Source organism: Microtus oregoni, unplaced genomic scaffold, assembly GCF_018167655.1.
Source record: "Microtus oregoni isolate MIOR12 unplaced genomic scaffold, Mior012 000024F_ref0000369, whole genome shotgun sequence".
Classification (NCBI taxonomy): Eukaryota; Metazoa; Chordata; class Mammalia; order Rodentia; family Cricetidae; genus Microtus; species Microtus oregoni.
In genome coordinates, this window is record NW_024543083.1 from 32,109,514 (window position 1) to 32,129,755 (window position 20,242).

A 20,242-nucleotide genomic window follows, 5' to 3' on the forward strand; every position below is an offset into this window, starting at 1 on the left:
CTGCCAAAAGGATAGAAAAATAAAAGTGTCTTTGTGACCTTTGAGGTGTGCCTTGAGAACTACTGATAGGGAATATATGGTTAATGCTAACACAATTAGTTGTGACTCTCCCTTGAAACACCCATAGTCTACACTGGAGTGAGTCCCACTAGCTGCAGCTCTTAGTCAGGAGCTCATGCCACACTTGACCGTGTCTTACTCTCCTCTCCCTTGGGAAGTGTGTACTCATTCCTTCTGAGTGCTGCCTTTCTCTTCTAAACCCACACTCAGGTATGGAGTAGAGACCAACCAAGAGTCTATGCATGCTGCAGGCTTGACGGTATCAGATCTGTTGTTTTTAAAACCAATTTTATTACCAATGCCACCATCACTTTGAATTGTATTGAGCATCACATCCCTTCTGATATGTATCAAAACTCATACTTAATGAGTTCTGGGTTGCAAAGGAGGATTTATTTTTTTTAATATTTATTTATTTACTTATTATGTATACAATATTCTGTCTGCATGTCTGCAGGCCAGAAGAGGGCACCAGACCTCATTACAGATGGTTGTGAGCCACCATGTGGTTGCCGGGAATTGAACTCAGGACCCTTGGAAGAGCAGGCAATGCTCTTAACCACTGAGCCATCTTTCCAGGCCCCAGGATTTATTTTTATATACGTGTCTTTAAGTCTTTGTTCACCAATTCAGCAAAAACCACACATAAGCGTTACTGTTTTTTGAGTGGTTTAGATGGGAAGGAATCACTGGAACAAACCAATTATAGTATAATCTGGATGCATTTGAGAAATTAAGCATATGTGAATGGCATACTTAAGAAGGCCATTTCCAAATACTACTAAATTCTGCTGCCATAGCATCATCACAAGGTCCTAGATTGAATTTTTGCTGGATACACGCTTTCATCTCTGTGGCCCTTTTTGTGCCCACAATTTCTTCTGTCTTCTACATTTAAAAATTATTTTAGATATTGGCAAGCCCCATAGCTAAGTTTTTGTTTAATTTACCCAGCTTCTTCCCGTGACTGGGTATAGAGTTTCCACCCCACTATTATGATTATTTAATAGGACTGCTTTGGATTACCGAGACATGCAGATTATGTAAGAGTGTGCTGACATTGTGACATTTCCTATTGTGGCTGCATCCGCGAGGAGCAAAATCCTCTTTCCTGTTCCCAGGGCTTTGTGAAACCAGGATCACAGCAGCAAACCATTATATGATTGCCCTCAGCATTCTCACGGTCTGACAGTCAAAAGAGCAAAGTTCAGACTCGTTTTACCTTCAACTAACTTTATAAATTTTAGCTCCTCCTTGAAATTAATCAGTTTGACAATGACTTTGATATTTAGAAAGATAAACTGAAGAAAAACTGTCAACATTTTGATTTGATTTTTTAAATTATTATATTTTTAATACCATAAAGGCTTTCTAGAAATAAAATTGTACTTGTCATATGCCTTTAAATTATACACTCATCTTTTTCTACTTTAACAATTATAATCAGAGGTGATACCAACATGGTATGGGAAATCCTTCTGTCTATGTGATGCTTTGATTGGTTTATGAATAAATCTGTTTCAGACAGTGGCTTAGCAGAATAGGGCAAGGTGGGCGTTCCAAGCACAGAGAGGAGGAGAGAGTAGACGGAGTTAGTGAGAAGCCCTGTAGCTGCCCACAATAGACAGATGCGTCAGAACCTTGCAGTAAGTCACAGTCACAGTCAGTCATTGGTTCATCTACCTTGCGTTTTGTTTTTGTGGCTCCAGGAGCAAGCAAATTCCTATCTGTTCATGTCGGTATCTAGCCAAGGAGTATGATAGTAATTTACCATTATCACACAGAAATGACATCTCTTCGCTATTGTAACCAGATTTCCCTTGGGGCTGCCACCTCACAAATAACAACATGGAGATTCATAATAAATTATAAAAGCTTGGCCTTGGCTTAGCTAGCTCTTAAAACTTTAATTAACCCATGTACATTTATCTTCATTCTGCCATGTTGCATTTACTTTCTGCCATCCCAAACCTCCTTTTTCCTCTCAGTGTCTCGCTGGAGAATCTGGGTGCTTAGATTCCTCCTCTCATTTTTTCTCTCTCTCTGCCTGGAAGTCCTGCCTATTCTCTCCGGCAAAGCTATTGGCCATTTAGCTCTTTATTACCCCAATCACAGTAATACATCTTCACACAGTGTACAAATATCCCACAGCACACTCTAGCTCTGTAAGTGAGTTATTGTTTTTCTAACAGGTTCAGTTTCACAAAACCACATCAGGCCAGTCATTTTGTCGTTAGGCCTCCACACCTTCTCAGCTGAACTCCCTAATGAGAGAGCCTACATAACCCTAGTCAGGACTCCTGGAAGCTGAGTTTTGCATAAGTGGCTTACTCCTCAAATGTCACTATAACATAGTTTGATACATTTTTCTATTTTGGAGTTAAGAGGATAACTTACTTATTTTAGTATTTCCCTGACCAGAAACATAACAAAACCAGTGCTTTAGCACAGTTGAATGTGAAATTAGCTTCCTACTTAATCGGAAAAAAAGTAGTGTAAGATGCATATAAATATTGAGCTTTTTTTTTAAAAAAATGAGTTTGAATATTTGTGTCACTGTGTTTTTAATATTTGGGGTTTGAAAAGTTTGAGTATCTGAACAAGGGGCTTGAGAAAGGAAAGTGTAGCACATTCACATAAGGGAACCTCAGATGACCTTCACAGTGCATTATCACATTTGCTGGCAAGAACACATACAATATATTACTTAATAAAAGAAGTAAATCCAAAAGCAGCACACAGAGATGCTTTTTCATCTTTAAAAATAGTGGTAACATGAATCTTAGAAAGGCACGCAACAAGATGAAGGTAGCAATGGTTATTACTGGGCTGCCACTAGTTTTAAAAATTACTTTTTTGCTTTTGTTTTTATATTTTACTTATCTGAATTTTCAGTTTTTCATAGCTCATGCATGTGATATATCACCAGTTAAAAATGAAATAAATCAACCAGATTTAAATCCACTTAAATGAAAGAAAGAGCAATGAGTTTGTCAGAATATAAGCTTGCTCCTTTTGGTAGATTTTACACTCTGAATCAGGCCCTAGCTCTGGCAGCTCCCTCTGTGACAGCGAATTAAATGGCTTGAGCTACAGCTTCCCAACTCCCAATTTATGGTATGTGGCTGCTCTGTGCTTTTTGTTCCATACACTGCATTGAACTAAATCTTGTGACATGAAGCTTCCTGTCACCCTTGAAGGTGATGGAAAGTCCTGTTTCTGGTGAGGGGCTAGTTTGGAGAGTTCTCAGGGGAATGTGCTGAGGGAAGGCCTCTGAAGTCCATACTCTGTAGAGGAGCCTTCCAACCTCCCCAACTCACTCTAGTGTTTTGTCTCCCTATCCTCCCTTCCCCCTCGCCTTTCTCTCTTTCTCCTTATCTCCTTTTTCATATTCTCACGCTTAATAAAGCTCTTCTCCAGATTTTAAAAAGAAGCCTTGCCTCTTTAGAGTGCGATCATATTTACATTTTCATATATTGTATTTTTTCAGCCTAATGTTCTCCTTCCCATTTCAAGTCCTAGTAGTTAATCACACATAATTCATAATTTCTTCCAGAGATGAGCTTTATTAGAGGGATGCTGTGGCATCTTCCTTTCTGGGCCAACCACTGTTATCTTCTTTTATGATACTTAAGAGGAAAGCAAGCTTTGAATTATAAAGATAGAAGTCTACTTCAGAATGCGACTGTCAATTTTCTTCTTGCATTAAATGCATGAAAAGGAAATACTTTCCGTGTAAAAATAAAATATAGACCAGTAAGATGGCTCAGTGGGTAAAGGTGCTGCTATCAGGTCAGCAACTTGAGCTTAAACCCAAAAAATCACACAGTGGAAGGAGAGAACCAATTCTTGAAAGCCGCCCTCTGGCCTCTGTGCATTTATTTGTATTTATGTGTGTGTGTATGTGGGACTCATGTATAACTGCAAATAAATAGATGTACTGAAAAGAAAAGAAAAGCCAAAACATAAAGAAAAATTATAACAACTTTTGCAAAAAAAAAAAAATAAGATTTACAATATGTAGCTCCCTAAAGAACTTAGAGCAATTGGTCAAATCCAGTTGCTGCCAAGCAATTCAAACTAGCATTTCATCTGATATAATCTAGCAACCATTCAGATAGTATAGCCAAAGAAATCTACAAATTTGGAGCGCTGTTGACAATGAGACTGGGCATTAGGGGAAGCTCAAGATAAGTACGGGGCCTCTGGTCTGCTAAAGGTGCTATGTGGCACCATACCTGGAGAAATATAGAGACTTATTTCTTACTCCAGATAGGGAGCCAACAAAAGAACAAAGTACGAAGGGTACCATTAAAGTCCACCTTCATGAATCAATGAGGTTTTACTGGTAATACTTGCAGGAGCAGAAATCAAAAGGCAACGCCCGTAGAATGAGTGGCAGCTGATGAAAGCTGGGAAGCTGGCATGCACTGCACAGCCTGCGGACAGCTCAGCAAGTCAAGTGTCTCTGGCTGCCTCTTCTAGGCACTGCGGCTGGTCCCTGCTTGTTTCAGGCTGTTCTGATGGTCAGAGTCTCCTTTAGGCAGCTCAACTTACCTGAGAGTATCCAAGTCCACCTTCAGGGTCCTACCATGAAGTTTGTTTAAATAGAGTCTCAATGTACACATAACTAAGCATTGCTGATCAAAGTGTGCTCCTGCCCATCATCGCTGTCTGTGCATCTGTCTCTCACACAAGACGGTCTGTCAAATTGTCAGCACTGTGTGAAAGCTCTCTGAGGAGACAAGCTCTCCCTCCAGCTGGCCTCAGGCTTCAGTCTTTTCCTTCTTCCAGGATGAGATTCCAAGGGAATTTCCAGTTTCTAAGGATTTAGTTTCAATGGTCCAATATCCAAAAAGAGGGTACAAATAGCTCTGTAGAATGCCTATTCAAAATAGACACAATGGTGTTTTCGGCATTCTTGGAGGAGTAGGTGTATGAGCACAGTATGCTTTGTTTTGTGTGTTTGTGTGCATGTATATGTATGTGTTCTTGTGTGTACTTGTGTGTGTGTATGTGTTCTCGTGCGTGTGTGTGTGCATGTATATGTATGTGTTCTCGTGCGTACGTGTGTGTGTATGTGTATGTGTTCTCATGTGTACGTGTGTGTGTATGTGTATATGTATGTGTTCTCGTGTAAACGTGTGTGTGTGCATGTATATGTATGTGTTCTCGTGTGTACGTGTGTGTGTGTATATCTATGTGTTCTCGTGTGTACGTGTGTGTGTGTATATCTATGTGTTCTCGTGTGTAGGGGTGTGTGTGTGTATGTATGTGTTCTCATGTGTACGTGTGTGTGTGTGTGTGTGTTTGAGTGTATCACAGTGGTTGTCTGGACTTTTTTTTTCTTGCTCTACAAGTTTTTTATTTATATGTTATGTTTCTGATTTTGTGGTTTTAGGGGTTTCTGTGCCAATTTGTGTGTCTATTTGTGTTTCTTGTGCTTTCTATTTGTCTAATTGTTTTTCTGTTCATTACTTTTACTTTATTTAGGTTTGTTGCTTTGTTTTTATCTGTTCTTATTACTGTTTCTTTACTTTATTCCTTTTTGTAAAGACAGCTTTATCTTGTAATGAGAGAGAGCAAGAAAGGATGTGGATTTGGGAAGGTGAAAAGGATCTGGGAGGAGTTAGGAGAGGAGGGAACATAATCAAAATATATAATATAAATAACCTATTTTCAATTAAAAATGAACATAAAAAGTAAATATTTTTATTCCTGTCAGTACAGTAACAAAGACAGAAAGATCAAGAGTTCAAGTTTATTCAAGCTTATATTTTGAGTTTGAGCATAGTTTGAACCGTAGAAGACCATGTCTGGAAAGACAGAAAGAAGAAAGAATGCAAAGGAAGTAGATACTAAAAGTCAATGCGTGGTTCAGTGTGCTATTTCAGTTGTGCTGTTAAAGATGAAAACCATAACCAGGTTCAAAGAGTAGGCAGTTTTAAGTCTTGTTAACTTGTTTTCTCACATATGAAAGTATTTCTTTTGTAAATAAGAATATTATGGCATGCACTTGTCAGTGGGATCAATCTCCGGCTTCCCTTTCAGTCCCAGATACCTGTTATACCACTGAAATGCAGATTGTAATATAGATTCAGTTAATGTTTACTATAGAGTAATATGAAACACTATTATCAATGAGAGTCGGAAATAACCCAACAAACCACTGTGGAAGAAAGCACTCTCACAGATTGAGAGTAGACAATATCCAGAGAGACTTCTATATAGACATACATGTTTTGGAAGGTGTTTTTCTGTTTTCTAAATCTCTGAATAGTCAGCTTTCTAGGCAGCATTTTCCTATGTGAATTATTGACAAACCCACTTGGAATAACTCTTAGAAGATTCAGAAGGGAGCAATAGGATGTCATTACATTTTCCAGAAAGTTTCTTATTAGGAAGTAATCTTATTATCTTCCAGAAGTTCAGAATGCAGAAAGATACAACTGAGATTTCATTTCTGTCTCAAAAATTGTCCTAGTTAGGGTTACCTTTGCTGTGAAGAAAGACCAGGACCAAAAAACGTTGGAAAACAAAGGGTTTCTTTCGTTCAGTTCCATATAACAGTTCATCATCAAAAGTAGTGAGGCCAAGAACTCAGGCAGAGCCGGAGCCTGGAGAGAGGAGCTATGTAGAGGCCATGAATGGGCACTGCTTAATGGCTTGCTTCCAATGGCTTGGTCAGCCTGTTTTTTTTTTTTTATAGGACCCAGGACCACCAGCCTGGGGAAAGTATCACTTACAATGGGCTGGACCCTCCTGAATCAATCACTAAATAAGAAAATGTCTTACAGTTAGTCTTATGGAGGCACTGTCTCAGTTGAGGCCCTATCCTCTGATGACTCGAATTTGTGTCAACTGAAAACTAACCAGTACATAAATCAAATGAAAACTGAAAGTGATTCTAGAAAAATATAGGTGCTTGTGGTGTCCTGCATCTAAAATACAAGTTCTGGGTCCCATCCAGCTTATCTGTTTGTACTTGGTGGGAAGCTTGAGGACTGAGAAAGAGATAGACAAGAGACAACTGATAGAGTCAGGAGGACATATAGTAAGTCCAGAGAATCACCTCCTGTTTATTTCTCATAGCCTTTATATATCCCAATACAGAAGGAGGGGGAAGACAGGGGGCTTCTGTACCACGGTCCAAAATAGTTTCCCTCTGAATACTCAAAACATCAAATAACCACACCCTAGGTCAAAACATCTTGTTAGTAGCCGCACTTTAGGTCAAACATCCTGTTAGTAACCACTCCTTACATCAAACCTCCTGTCATAAAACCATGAAGGAGCAAGAATAGGTCTGAACACTCTGACCTTTCATCAAGGTGGAATGGGTCCACTTTGTGGGCTTGCACAGATGCTTCACCTGGAAGAAATAGCCTTTTCTTAGCGGGTCTCAATGAAACTTTGCTACTGCAATCTCTCTCCTTATATAGTCTACAGCTGTTCTTTCAAACCATCAGTTAAAAGAAACAAATCTCACCTAAAAGAACATACAGAATAGTTATTCTGAAGCCAAGTTTGAGTGACCACCAGGTTCTATTTTCCCACACTGAAGCAGTTTTATAGTATCTGATCAAAGAAAGGCAAAAATTGAAATTAAACTGCTTTTGCTGGTGGGTACATCAGAGAGATTGTTGCAGAAGGGGGGCATCTCTCCTACCATCCTCGGATGCTGGGGTGACATTCTTATATTTTAGGCTGGTGGAAGACAGAAGTCTGTTAAGTTAATAAATGTCAAAAGGTTTTTAATCTATCTGCTCTGGAAGGTTAGTTCTGACTAGTTAGTAGCAAGGAATGGCTATTCAGGGAGAAAGTTTGAGATGAGGTATAATTAGGCTTCTTATGGCCCTGCGAGATTCCAGTTTTGCTCACCATTGCACTTCTAATCAGTCAATTAGCAGACACAGCTTGTGTCCAAGAATTCCCATTCCCAATAAGGTATTTAAACATCATTGTTTTTCATTTTTAATCTGAATTCTATGTGTGTGAGTTGTTTTGCCTGCGCATACGTCTGTGCACTACATGAGTACTTGATACCCATGGAGGTCAGAAAAAGACAACAACTCCACTGAACTGATACTTATAAACTGTTGTGAGCTACCGTGTGGGTGCTGGGAACTACACCCAGGTTCCCTGGAAGAGGAGGCAGTGCTCTTAACTACTGAGCTATCTATGTAGCTCCGGGTGTTTTGAACCTTGAGGAGAGAGAGCTGTGATACCTTCCTATTTCTAAAAATGGGTGTGTTAACTAACAAGCACATGGGATTATGAGGGAAAAAAAAATCCATCCTCAATGACCTTTGCACTTTATTATTTCTACCTGGCTGCCTAAAAATGGCTCCAGTTCACAGATAAGAAAGGCACATTGATAAAGTTAAAATCAAAGGCCCTGTTACCCGGCCCCTGACTGCTGTGTGGGTGCTGTATCAAAGAGAGGCACATTTGTATCTGTCCACAATATTAGAATTATCAAGCAGCAATAAATCCACAAACCGCATGAGTTCCATTGGCAGCAATTTGCCAAGTAGTCTTGATTTTCATTAATGGCTGCTGAGGCAAACAGAAGTTTCTTTGTCCCAATCTTAACTAATAGTATTAACTCTCAGACCACATATTACACAGTTCATCTCTCTATACGGATGCATATGCTTAGGTCACAGAATGGTTACAAACTGTTACATGAGCTACAACAGAGTTCTGGTTGTCAACTTCCGGGAGGCAAGCAGAAGACCGATGGGGATGTAGGGAAAGTCTCTGAGAATAAAATAATGGACGGCCGGAGGTGCTGCTGCAGAACTCAAGCTGTAGAGACAGAATTGAGCCGAGCCTCCAGGTATAAAGAAGCAAGGTGTGCAATCATGGAGACCACAGAGGTAAAGGACAGGTTAGAGTCTAGACAGATAAATGGACAGCAGGTCCAGATGGACAATGTGTAATGATTGTGTTGTCTCTTTAAGAGACAAGCCACGCCCACTCCATCCCCCATCTGCTGAGGCAGACTGATCTTCAGCTTCCCGACTGAGCTCTCCTCTCTTCCCATCCCGAGGCAGAAGCTGCCTCTCGCTCCACTTCTCTGCTTCCTCTCCTTCTCTGTCTCTCTCCTCCTCCTCCTCCTCCTCCTCCTCCTCCTTCTCCTCCTCTTCCTCCTCCTCCTCCTCCTCCTCCTTCTCTTCTTCTTCTTCTTCTTCTTCTTCTTCTTCTTCTTCTTCCTCTCTCTCTCTTCCCCCCCTCTCCCTTCCCTCTCCATAACCCCCTGAATAAATATTCAGCCTCACTCTGCATGGCGTGCCTATCCATGTCTCTGTTTCTTGCCCGCTCACAATGTGTCTCCCTGCCTTGGACCAGCCCCTGCTAGGGGACTGGCAGCCATCTCTGCCCGGGACTGGCTGCTCCCAGGGCCCTCTGCCTACCGCCACATGGCCCGCTACCACCATTTGAGGACCTACAGCATTTTTGCTGCCTACTGCCACTGGGGATCTTGCAGCATTTTTAATTTTTCCATTATACAAATGAGTGGGTGAGCAGATGGATGGCGATTTAAACAAGTCACATCAGGAAGGAGGACATTCTTCAAATAGCTGGGAACTCTCTCTGTCAGCCTCTTAATGGGCCACCTCTTCGTGAAGGGGTTGAGATGAGGGAATTGCATCCTAGCTCTGGTTTAATACACTCCACAAGTCCTCGGATCTGTTTTTCTGATATGATCTTGATACCCCCATGTTACCATATGGTCCTCACTGACTCTGGCCAGTTTATAGGGCAGTCACTTGGTACTCTTAGGAAGAAATCATTTATCAGCCTGTCTTGTAGACAGTGCTGGGAAGATTTATGCGTGCATACAAACGTGCAGAGTAAACTCATCTGTATGTTTTCACTCAAAATAGAATCAACTACTATTTGTAAAATAGGGTCCCTCAGGATACAGCATGCTCTAAACACATACATAGAAACACACACATTCACACAAACAAAAACAGTCATGTACAATGTGGAGGACCAGAGACAGAACACAGCCTGTACTATACATGCCATCTTAGGTATATCCCTGTGTCCAAAACATAAACTAAGAAGCAGAAATTGATTTATTAGTCCCACCCTTTCCTGTAGCAATGTCACAATTACATAGAAAAGATGAAACAAAAGCCAGGACAAATGTAGAGTGGCGATTTAATTGTGAGATAACCCTAAGACCTTTGTGGAATCCCCCTCCCAGGAAGCAAGGGCCTCCTCCTCTGGTGTCAGCCCTTCGCTCATCATCCCACTCCTGTGGCAATGATCACTATAAAGGGTTCATTGTTTTAGAGTATCTGTCACACTCTCTGAATCCATCATCCTTAACTGCCCATTGCTCAGTCTTGAAGGATTTGGGAATGCCATGCCATCTATTACTGGACCAGCATGAACGTTACAGAAAAATGCCCATACCAGAAAGAAATATCGTACAAAGGACGTGAATAGAAGCTTGAACACTGGTCAACAACTACTCAACTTTCGCTACTTTGAAAGAGCTGACACAAGCGACCCCACTTCGACTCTGACAATGCCCCTCCTTGTCTTTGCTGAAGTCACCTCAGCTTAACCATCCAATTGTTTCGTTTTTAAATTATCCTTCATTACCGAGATGAGATAATTGGGAAGACATTGCAAAAGGTCCCTTTCTTGGCCAATTTAAGCAACCAAGAGATCGAAAGGAAAGTATATTGGCTGAACTCACCTGAGCCTCTCTGCTGGTCACTATCTCAATCCTTCTATATTTGCTGAAGGTTTTGGCGTTGGGAGTCTTATGCCTTTTCTTTGTCAGGTTGGAAAGTGCAAGCTTTTCCTTGTCTTTATTCTTGAAGGTCAACTTTAAGAGTCAACTCCCATGGGGCCTATCAAACACAGTAACTTAATAATTGATAGAAGTGAGCTTTTGTAACTGCCTGGCTGGAGAAGAGCTATTCTAAAGGGAGACATTTGCACCCCTCCCTTTAGCAATCAGACTATTGAAACGATGGACCCATGAATATTATGCCAGAGGAAGGGGAAGGTGAAGCCTTGTGCCTGCTGCCTAAGAAGGAACTTGTCTCCCATGAAAAGATATCACATAGCTCTAATTGTTGTTACAAATTCTATGAAGGCAATTGTCATAGACAAAGACTAATACATAAAATGACATAAATTTTCATTAACTCAGCACACTTCTAAGTTCTTAAAGACGTAGTCACCCAGAAGGGCCACCAAGATAGTATAGACTTCAGATAGCTCATGCCAATTTACAATATAAATCTTCTCAAAATATATTGGAATTCAAATGTAAGCAGACAAGTTTCTTAAGAATTTTAGATTCTACGGCAATTGCTGGGCAGGAGGTATAGGCGGGACTTCCAGGTAGAGAGAGAGCTCTGGGAAGAAGAAGGCAGAGTTGCCTGCCAGATTTGGAGGAAAAAAATGGACACTACTGAGAGATGAGGTAACAAATGATATAATAGAACATAGATTAAGATAAAAGGATTAATTTAAGTTATAAGAGCTAGTGAAACAAGCTTCAACAAAGGTTGAGCTTTTGTAATTGTTTTTAAAAAAGAATTTTAGATTCTAAATCTTCTTCCCACAACACTGCAATTTCTTTGGCAGAATGATGATAGTCCAAAGAGATATACTGTGTCCTTCTCTTTGGCTCTCAGGCTCCATAAATAACAGACCCTAGAAGATTAAAATTTCCTGAGAAACCTCATGCTGATAGACCACAAAGGTTGAGGATTGGTGTCAAGCAAGACACCAAGAGGGTGTCAAACAATCTACTGCATGGGAGGAGATTTCACAAGTTCTGACAGTAAATCAGGCCATCTCTCAATCTCACCCTGGAGATGAGACCCTGATAGGTCAGTGATGGGCAGGACCATGCCTAGATCAGGAGTGCTTAGTTCCTATGCTTCCTGCCTCCTTACATTTTAGCCCCATACCTCCTGTCAGACTCCTGTGGCAGACTTTAGGGACATCGGGGCCCTGTGTTAGTTCCTTCCCCCACTGTCGTCCTCTATTTTTAATTGTTGCTGCCTTTTAATCCATGGCTGTCTAAACCAGCAACTGCAACTTCGCCACTATCAGCAGCTGTTAGCCTGTGAGGGAATCCTGTTACCTCAGGCACCAACTCTTTCAAAGCTACAAAGGGAGCTTAACTAAATCTCTGGCTCTCTAAAGAACTCAAGATTCAAGGTTTGAGTGGAATCCTGCTCACCTCCTTCCCTTCCCTTCCCTTTCTAGAAGCCCTCATGCTTCTCCTCACCCTTCCTTAAAAATCCTTCTCCACCTGGCTCCTCCCTACCACTTCCTGTCAGCTGACGCAGCCTCCTGACTGCAGATGTATTTTATTTAATCAAACACATCTTTGCATCATTAAACAAATGTTCCAGAACATACACAAAAGTAGCACACCTTAAAATAATATTCTACAACACCACACTGAACAAGTCTTCCTCTGTTTTCACTCTCACTTGTCTCTTTAATTGACATATTGGAGGTAGATGTTCATGCCTAGCTTTTGCAGACTGGCATAGCCAAGGTTATGACCTTAACTAAAATCTCCAACATCACCAATATTGCCCTCCCTATTCAAACTTTGGACAGTGGAAGTAGTTCATCTCATATCTGCTGGTACTGCAGGGTGAGTTCAAATGGCTACCATTCCTCCAACACGGAAATAAAATTTAAACTAAAGATCAAAAGACAGATAAAAAAGCACACTCTACAGAATCACACATAACTTGAGTGCTGTGGCAAACATAATTTGAATATTCCTGCCACACACCAAAGTCATTCAGCTTAATCAACCTTTCTGAAGGACAGGCATTTTATATATACCTGGCTCCCTTGATAGCTTGATGACAAATTGACGCCAGGAGTACAGAGGAATCAAGATATGAACTCATCGGGTTCACCAGGAACTTTACAAACCATAAAACCAAATAACTAGAGTACATTTCGCAAGTAGGCTGGGGTCAAAGTACAAAACTCTTTGCCTTTTCAATTTATCAGTGTGAACTAACAAGCACCTGACTCTAGAGAGTCAGTCATGGAACCAGGAACTTGAGGCGTAGGGGGGTGCTCCTGATTACTGGGAATTTCCCTGCGTTCGGTTCACCCAGATTGGTTATCTAAAAGTTTTCCTCCTGGCTGGCTAAGCCAAAACTCTTACAGGTTTTAAATTTATAAATGTGTTACCTTCAGTTCCCTGTATTCCAGAAGATCCCAGAAGAAATCAGAAAACAGAAATCGATGGAAGACATTAGACTTATGCATGGTTTGGCCAAACCAGGTAGAGAGACTCCTAGGTTTTGTTGTTTTTGCTTTCTGCCTTTCCCATTGCAGTGTTATAGCTCTGTAGAAACAATGGAGCAAAAGCCAGGAAATAGGCACCCAGTGACTCAGTCTCGGGTCACAAGCAAGGGCACTCTCTTTTTGAGAGGCGAGGTCTTCCTCACTGGGCATCAGGGCTTCAGCCTGTCCACTTCCTCCTGGGTAATGTATAATATGCACCCATGGTCATATCTTGGCACACTCGGCATTTCTGTCAATCACAGGGCTCACAGCTGAGCAAAATAGTTGATTTTTTTTTTTCACTCGGCTGCATGAAGAGCACCTTCCAGTACTCTGAAAGAAAGCCTATAGGGAGCTCCTGATTGGTACAAACAAGCTTGATTTGTTTATGTCCTCTGAGAAAAGCGTGTGATATCTTCAAGCAATAGGGTATCACCATCAAGTTCTGATGAGCAACCAAGACCATCAGCAATCCTTGGTAGTGTTTGGGGCCCTCTGGGAAACTCCTGACAAACAATTGGAGGGGAGTTATACTAATCTGGCACTGGGTTTTTATTTGCAACCTGTGCTTATTATAATATTTTCAATTTCTTGACGCAGGTGGCTCTTCCAGTGAGAAAACTTGGGGAATATTTTTAAAGTAATAATTTCATGTTAAAATGGTTCACTGGTTATAAAAAATTAAGCTTCATTTCTTTTGATATTATTTTATCGGTAATGCAGTTATCTAGGTTCCCATGGTTCCTCCCAGAGGTTGAAAGTAAGTCATTTTATTTAAGACATGATGTACTTTGGACACAGAATTTGGAAAACACAGTTGGGATTGACCTAAAAGTTCCTTGTTGACAGAGATTGCACTTTCGCTTTCCAGCCACCCAAATAATCACACAGAAACTATATTAACAACAATACTCTTTGGCCAATGGCTCAGGTATATTCCTAGCTGGCTCTTATGTCTTAAATTAACCCATTTCTATTAATCTGTATATTGCCACGAGGCTGTGGCTTACCAGAAATTTTCTGGCATCGTTCTCCTTCAGTAGCTACATGGCATCTCCCTGACTCCACCTTCTTGCCTCCCTCTATCTATCTCTGCTTGGATTTCCCACCTTGCTATATTCTGCCCTGCCATAGGCCAATGCAGCTTCTTTATTAACCAAGGGTAATAAAACACATTCACAGCATACAGAGGGGAATCTCACACCAGCTCCTCCCTAAGGACTAGCTTGTATAGTACCAGAAAAATGTTATACAAGTTGCCAAAGTGGGAAAGAATCATTAGTGATGGCCAGCTGGGGTACCTATGAACCACAATGACCAACCCTGCTATGTACTTGATTTTTTTGTTTGTTTGGTTGGTTGCTTGGTTGGTTGTTTTGGTATTTGGTGGGACACAGTAGTTTACTTAGCTTACACTTCCACATTGTAGTCCATCACTGAAGGAACTCAAACAAGGCAGGAACCTGAAGACAGGAGCTGATGCAGAGGCTGTGGAGAAGTGCTGCTTACTATATTGCTTCCTCTGACTTGGTCCACCAGGTTTCAAACAGCACCTGGAACTACCAGTCCGGAGATAGCCCTCCCATGCCAATCACTAAGGAAAGAAAAATTCTCTATAGGCTTACCTACAGCCTATATCTTATGGGAGCATTTTCTCAATTGAGACTCCCTCCTCTTCAATGATTCTAGCTTTTATCATTGTGCTGTAACACTAGCCAGCACAACTGACTGCTTACCAGCTTGACACAAAAACAAATCACTGTTTTGTTTTGTTTTTTATTAATTTTATTTCTAATCATATTCTTTTCCTTCTCCAGGTCCGTCCACATCCTCTTACCATCCCTACAAACCCAACTGTATGTTCTTTCTCAAAAAATAAACAAAAATCCAGTACAACAACAAAACCTAGGATAATAAAATAAAGCCACACCCAAAAAGCAAAAACAAAACAAACAAAACTCCCACCAAACTGTAATAAAATAAAGGTACATAAAATAACTGTGGAGTCCAGTTATAGGTTGATCAACTACTTCTGAACTTGAGGCCTGTCCTGTAGTGGATATACCCAATGTTACTCTATTTCCCTCTCCCAGCAGGTGTAAGGGACAGTTCATTTGTTAACCTTTACCCTAGTGACTATGTTTTTATTCATTCATTTTAAAAAATAAAACAAAATAAAATAAGATAAAGCAAAAACTATCACATCTAAGTAGGACAAGGGAAACCAACAGAAGGAAAATAGCCCAAAATAAAGCACAAGAATCAGGGACCCACTAGTTCGCACACTTGGGGCCTTATGAAAAAACTAAACTAGAAGCCATGATATATACACAGAGGACCTGAGCAGGACCTGTGCATGCTGCTTAAGTCTCAGAAGTCATAGGAGCCTTGTTCGTGTCGATTCAGGCCTTCTTTTCTTGTTGTCCTCCTTTCTCTCTGGCCCTTTCACTTTTCCTGCTTCCTCTTCCTGAGAGTTCCCTGAGCTTTGCGGCGTGGGATTTGATGGAGACATCGCATTTAGGTCTGAGTGTTCCAAGGTCTCTCACTCTCATGGTACGATAGCAGCAATCATGTCTTGGCAGTAACCCGCAGCCATCTCATTAGACTTAGGGCCCACTCACTAGGAAGAAAATCATTCCTGCCTGGTACTAGAAACCTTGGCAACTCAGCACCTACTGAGGTTATTCATGGATTTTAGAGGAGACCCACTACTGTCTCTTTACTAGACTAGCATATTTCTAAACAGCATTTTGTTTGTTTGTTTGTTTGATAGAGTTTCTCTATGTGACCCTGTTGTCCAGGATCTCACTCTGCAAACCAGGCTAGCCTTGAACTCAGTGTTTCACCTGTATCTGCCTCCTGAGAGCTGGGATTAAAGGGGTGTCCCAGCACTACCACAATATTTATCTTTATGGTCACTGGTAAGTGTGGTTCTAACCTCATCAAATAAACTTCTTTTTGCAACAGACACCAGCAACACCCCCTCCTCCACAAAAATCCCCTCAACTGGTCAAAATAAACCAATCATGGGGAACCCAACACCAACAGATACATCTGCAACACGATGCCTGCAACTAAGACTCAGGTGAAGAGTGGTGAAGGGGCCAGCCCTGCAGATCCAATGCTTCAGACTCTCCAAGACTCAGGGTAACAGCAGGATGTCCGAGAGGAGTCCCAGTGGGGCTCCAGCAGAAGCCAGATGCCTCAAACCTGACAAGTGGATCATTGCAGGGAACACTTGCCAGTAAAGATGAAGAGACTAAAGAATACACTGTGTGACTCACTGTGTCACACTATGGCTTCCATAATGAGATTTTTTTTCTTTATTTCTTTTCTTTTCAATTGAATTTTATTTTGTTTTTGGGGTTGCAGGGGCAGAGAGCAGATGCAAAGGCACAGGGAGAAAAATAGGATTGGGATGCATGCTGTGAAATCCACAAAGATTCAATAAAAGGTGTTATATATATTTGTGTGTGTTATATATATGTTGTACATATATGTTACACACACACATATATATATGTATATATATAACTTGGATATGACATTCAAAATATTTGGAATAGACATTCAAAATATTAATGCCTCACTAGCAGGGAAGAAGAGCCCTAGGAGGCAGCTTGTCAGAGTCCTACCTAATAAATCTCTGCACGTGTGTGTGTCTGTGTGTGTGTATTTCTATGTGTGTGGGATGTTTGCATAGGTGTGTTGTGTGTTTGTGTTTCTACATGTGTAGGAGGAGGGCCTGCTTGTTCGTCCCAGCCTGGGCTACAACATATGTGTGTGAGAATGTTTGCATAGGTATAATGTGTGTGTGTTTCTATGCGTGTAGGAATGTTTGCATAGGGGTGTGTGTGTGTATGTGTGTGTGTGTGCTAGCAGTCAATATCAGGTATCTTCCTCTATCACTCTTCAAATCACTTCTAGAAACAGGTCTCTTAATGAACCTGGAACTGATTTGGCAGAGCTGGTTAACCAGAAAGTCTTTGGGATCTTCTTATCCCTGCCTCACTAACACTAGGATTAAAGGAGCAATCTACCACACCCAGATTTTTATGTGGATTCTGAGGATCCACACTCACGTTTCCACGCTTACAGCAAACAGTTTCCTGATTGAGCCAAATCCTCAAACTTTTCCTGACAAATCTTAAAATCAAAAGGAGGAATCAAACCAAGACAAGGTGAATGATCTAAATAGACCGGTTACTCGCGAAGAATTAGAAATGGTTATCAAAAAACTCCCTTCGAAAAAAAGCCCAGGACCAGATGGTTTCAATGCAGAATTCTACCAGAACTTCCAAGAAGAACTAATACCTATACTCCTTAATGTATTTCACAATATAGAAACAGAAGAGTCATTGCCAAATTCCTTTTATGAAGCTACAGTTACCCTGATACCAAAACCACAAAAAGACCCAACCAAGAAAGAGAATTACAGACCGATCTCACTCATGAATATCGACGCAAAAATTTTCAATAAAATACTGGCAAACCGAATCCAAGAACACATAAGAAAAATTATCCATTATGATCAAATAGGCTTCATCCCAGAGATGCAGGGCTGGTTCAACATACGCAAATCTATCAATGTAATCCACCATATAAATAAACTAAAAGAAAAAAACCATATGATCATTTCATTAGATGCTGAAAAAGCATTCGACAAAATTCAACACCCCTTTATGATAAAGGTCTTGGAGAGAATAGGGATACAAGGGTCCTACCTAAATATAATAAAAGCTATTTACAGCAAGCCAACAGCTAACATTAAATTAAACAGAGAAAAACTCAAAGCCATCCCACTAAAATCAGGAACACGACAAGGATGTCCACTCTCTCCACACCTCTTCAATATAGTGCTTGAAATTCTAGCAATAGCAATAAGACAACATAAGGAGATCAAGGGGATTCGTATTGGAAAGGAAGAAGTTAAGCTTTCGTTATTTGCAGATGATATGATAGTGTACATAAGTGACCCCAAAAATTCTACCAAAGAACTCCTACAGCTGATAAACACCTTTAGTAATGTGGCAGGATACAAGACCAACTCCAAAAAATCAGTGGCCTTCCTATACACTAAGGATAAGGAAGCAGAGAGGGAAATCAGAGAAGCATCACCTTTCACGATAGCCACAAATAGCATAAAATATCTTGGGGTAACCCTGACCAAGGAAGTGAAAGATCTACTTGACAAGAACTATAAGTCTTTGAAGAAAGAAATTGAAGAAGACACCAGAAAATGGAAAGACCTCCCTTGCTCTTGGATTGGGAGGATCAACATAGTAAAAATGGCAATTCTACCAAAAGCAATCTATAGATTCAATGCAATCCCCATCAAAATCCCATCAAAATTCTTCACAGATCTGGAGAAGACAATAATCAACTTTATATGGAAAAACAAAAAACCCAGGATAGCCAAAACAATCTTATACAATAAAGGATTGTCTGGAGGCATTACCATCCCTGACTTCAAACTCTATTACAGAGCTACAGTATTGAAAACAGCTTGGTATTGGCATAAAAACAGAGAAGTCGACCAATGGAATCGAATAGAAGACCCTGACATTAACCCACAAATCTATGAACACCTGATTTTCGATAAAGGAGCTAAAAGTATACAATGGAAAAAAGAGAGCATATTCAACAAATTGTGCTGGCAAAACTGGATGTCAATCTGTAGAAGAATGAAAATAGATCCATATCTATCACCATGCACAAAACTCAAGTCCAAATGGATTAAAGACCTCAATATCAGTCCGAACACACTGAACCTGATAAAAGAGAAAGTGGGAAGTACTCTACAGCACATGGGCACAGGAGACCACTTCCTACGTATAACCCCAGCAGCACAGACACTAAGGGCATCATTGAATAAATGGGACTTCCTGAGGCTGAGAAGCTTCTGTAAAGCAAAGGACACTGTCACTAAGACAAAAAGGCAACCCACTGACTGGGAGAAGATCTTCACCAACCCTGCAACTGACAAAGGTTTGATCTCCAAAATATATAAAGAACTCAAGAAACTAGACCGCAAAAGGCTAATCAACCCAATTATAAAATGGGACACTGATCTGAACAGAGAATTCTCAACAGAAGAACTTCAAATGGCCAAAAGACACTTAAGGTCATGCTCAACTTCCTTAGCGATCAGGGAAATGCAAATCAAGACAACTTTAAGATACCACCTTACACCTGTCAGAATGGCTAAAATAAAAAACACCAATGATAGCCTTTGCTGGAGAGGTTGTGGAGAAAGGGGTACACTCACCCATTGCTGGTGGGAATGCAAACTTGTGCAACCACTCTGGAAAGCAGTGTTTCGGTTTCTCAGGAAATTCGGGATCAACCTACCCCTGGATCCAGCAATACCACTCTTGGGAATATACCCAAGAGAGGCCCTATCATACAACAAAAGTATATGCTCAACTATGTTCATGGCAGCATTGTTTGTAATAGTCAGAACCTGGCAACAACCTAGATGCCCTTCAACGGAAGAATGGATGCAGAAAGTATGGAATATATACATATTAGAGTATTACTCAGCAGTAAAAAACAAGGACTTCTTGAACTTTGCATACAAATGGATGGAAATAGAAAACACTATCCTGAGTGAGGTAAGCCAGACCCAAAAAGAGGAACATGGGATGTACTCACTCATATTTGGTTTCTAGCCATAAATAAAGGACATTGAGCTTATAATTCATGTTCCTAGAGAAGCTAAATAAGAAGGTGAATCCAAAGAAAAACATATAGGCATCCTCCTGAATATTAACCTTCATCAGACGATGAAAGGAGACAGAGACAGAGACCCACATGGGAGCACCGGACAGAAATCTCAAGGTCCAAATCAGGAGCAGAAGGAGACTGAGCACGA

At 40.7% G+C, this 20,242-nt stretch overlaps 1 pseudogene; it reads right to left on the minus strand.

Annotated features, from left to right (window-relative positions):
- Positions 1-390: 390 nt before the first annotated feature.
- LOC121462459 lies at positions 391-498 on the minus strand (annotated as a pseudogene).
- Positions 499-20,242: the final 19,744 nt, after the last annotated feature.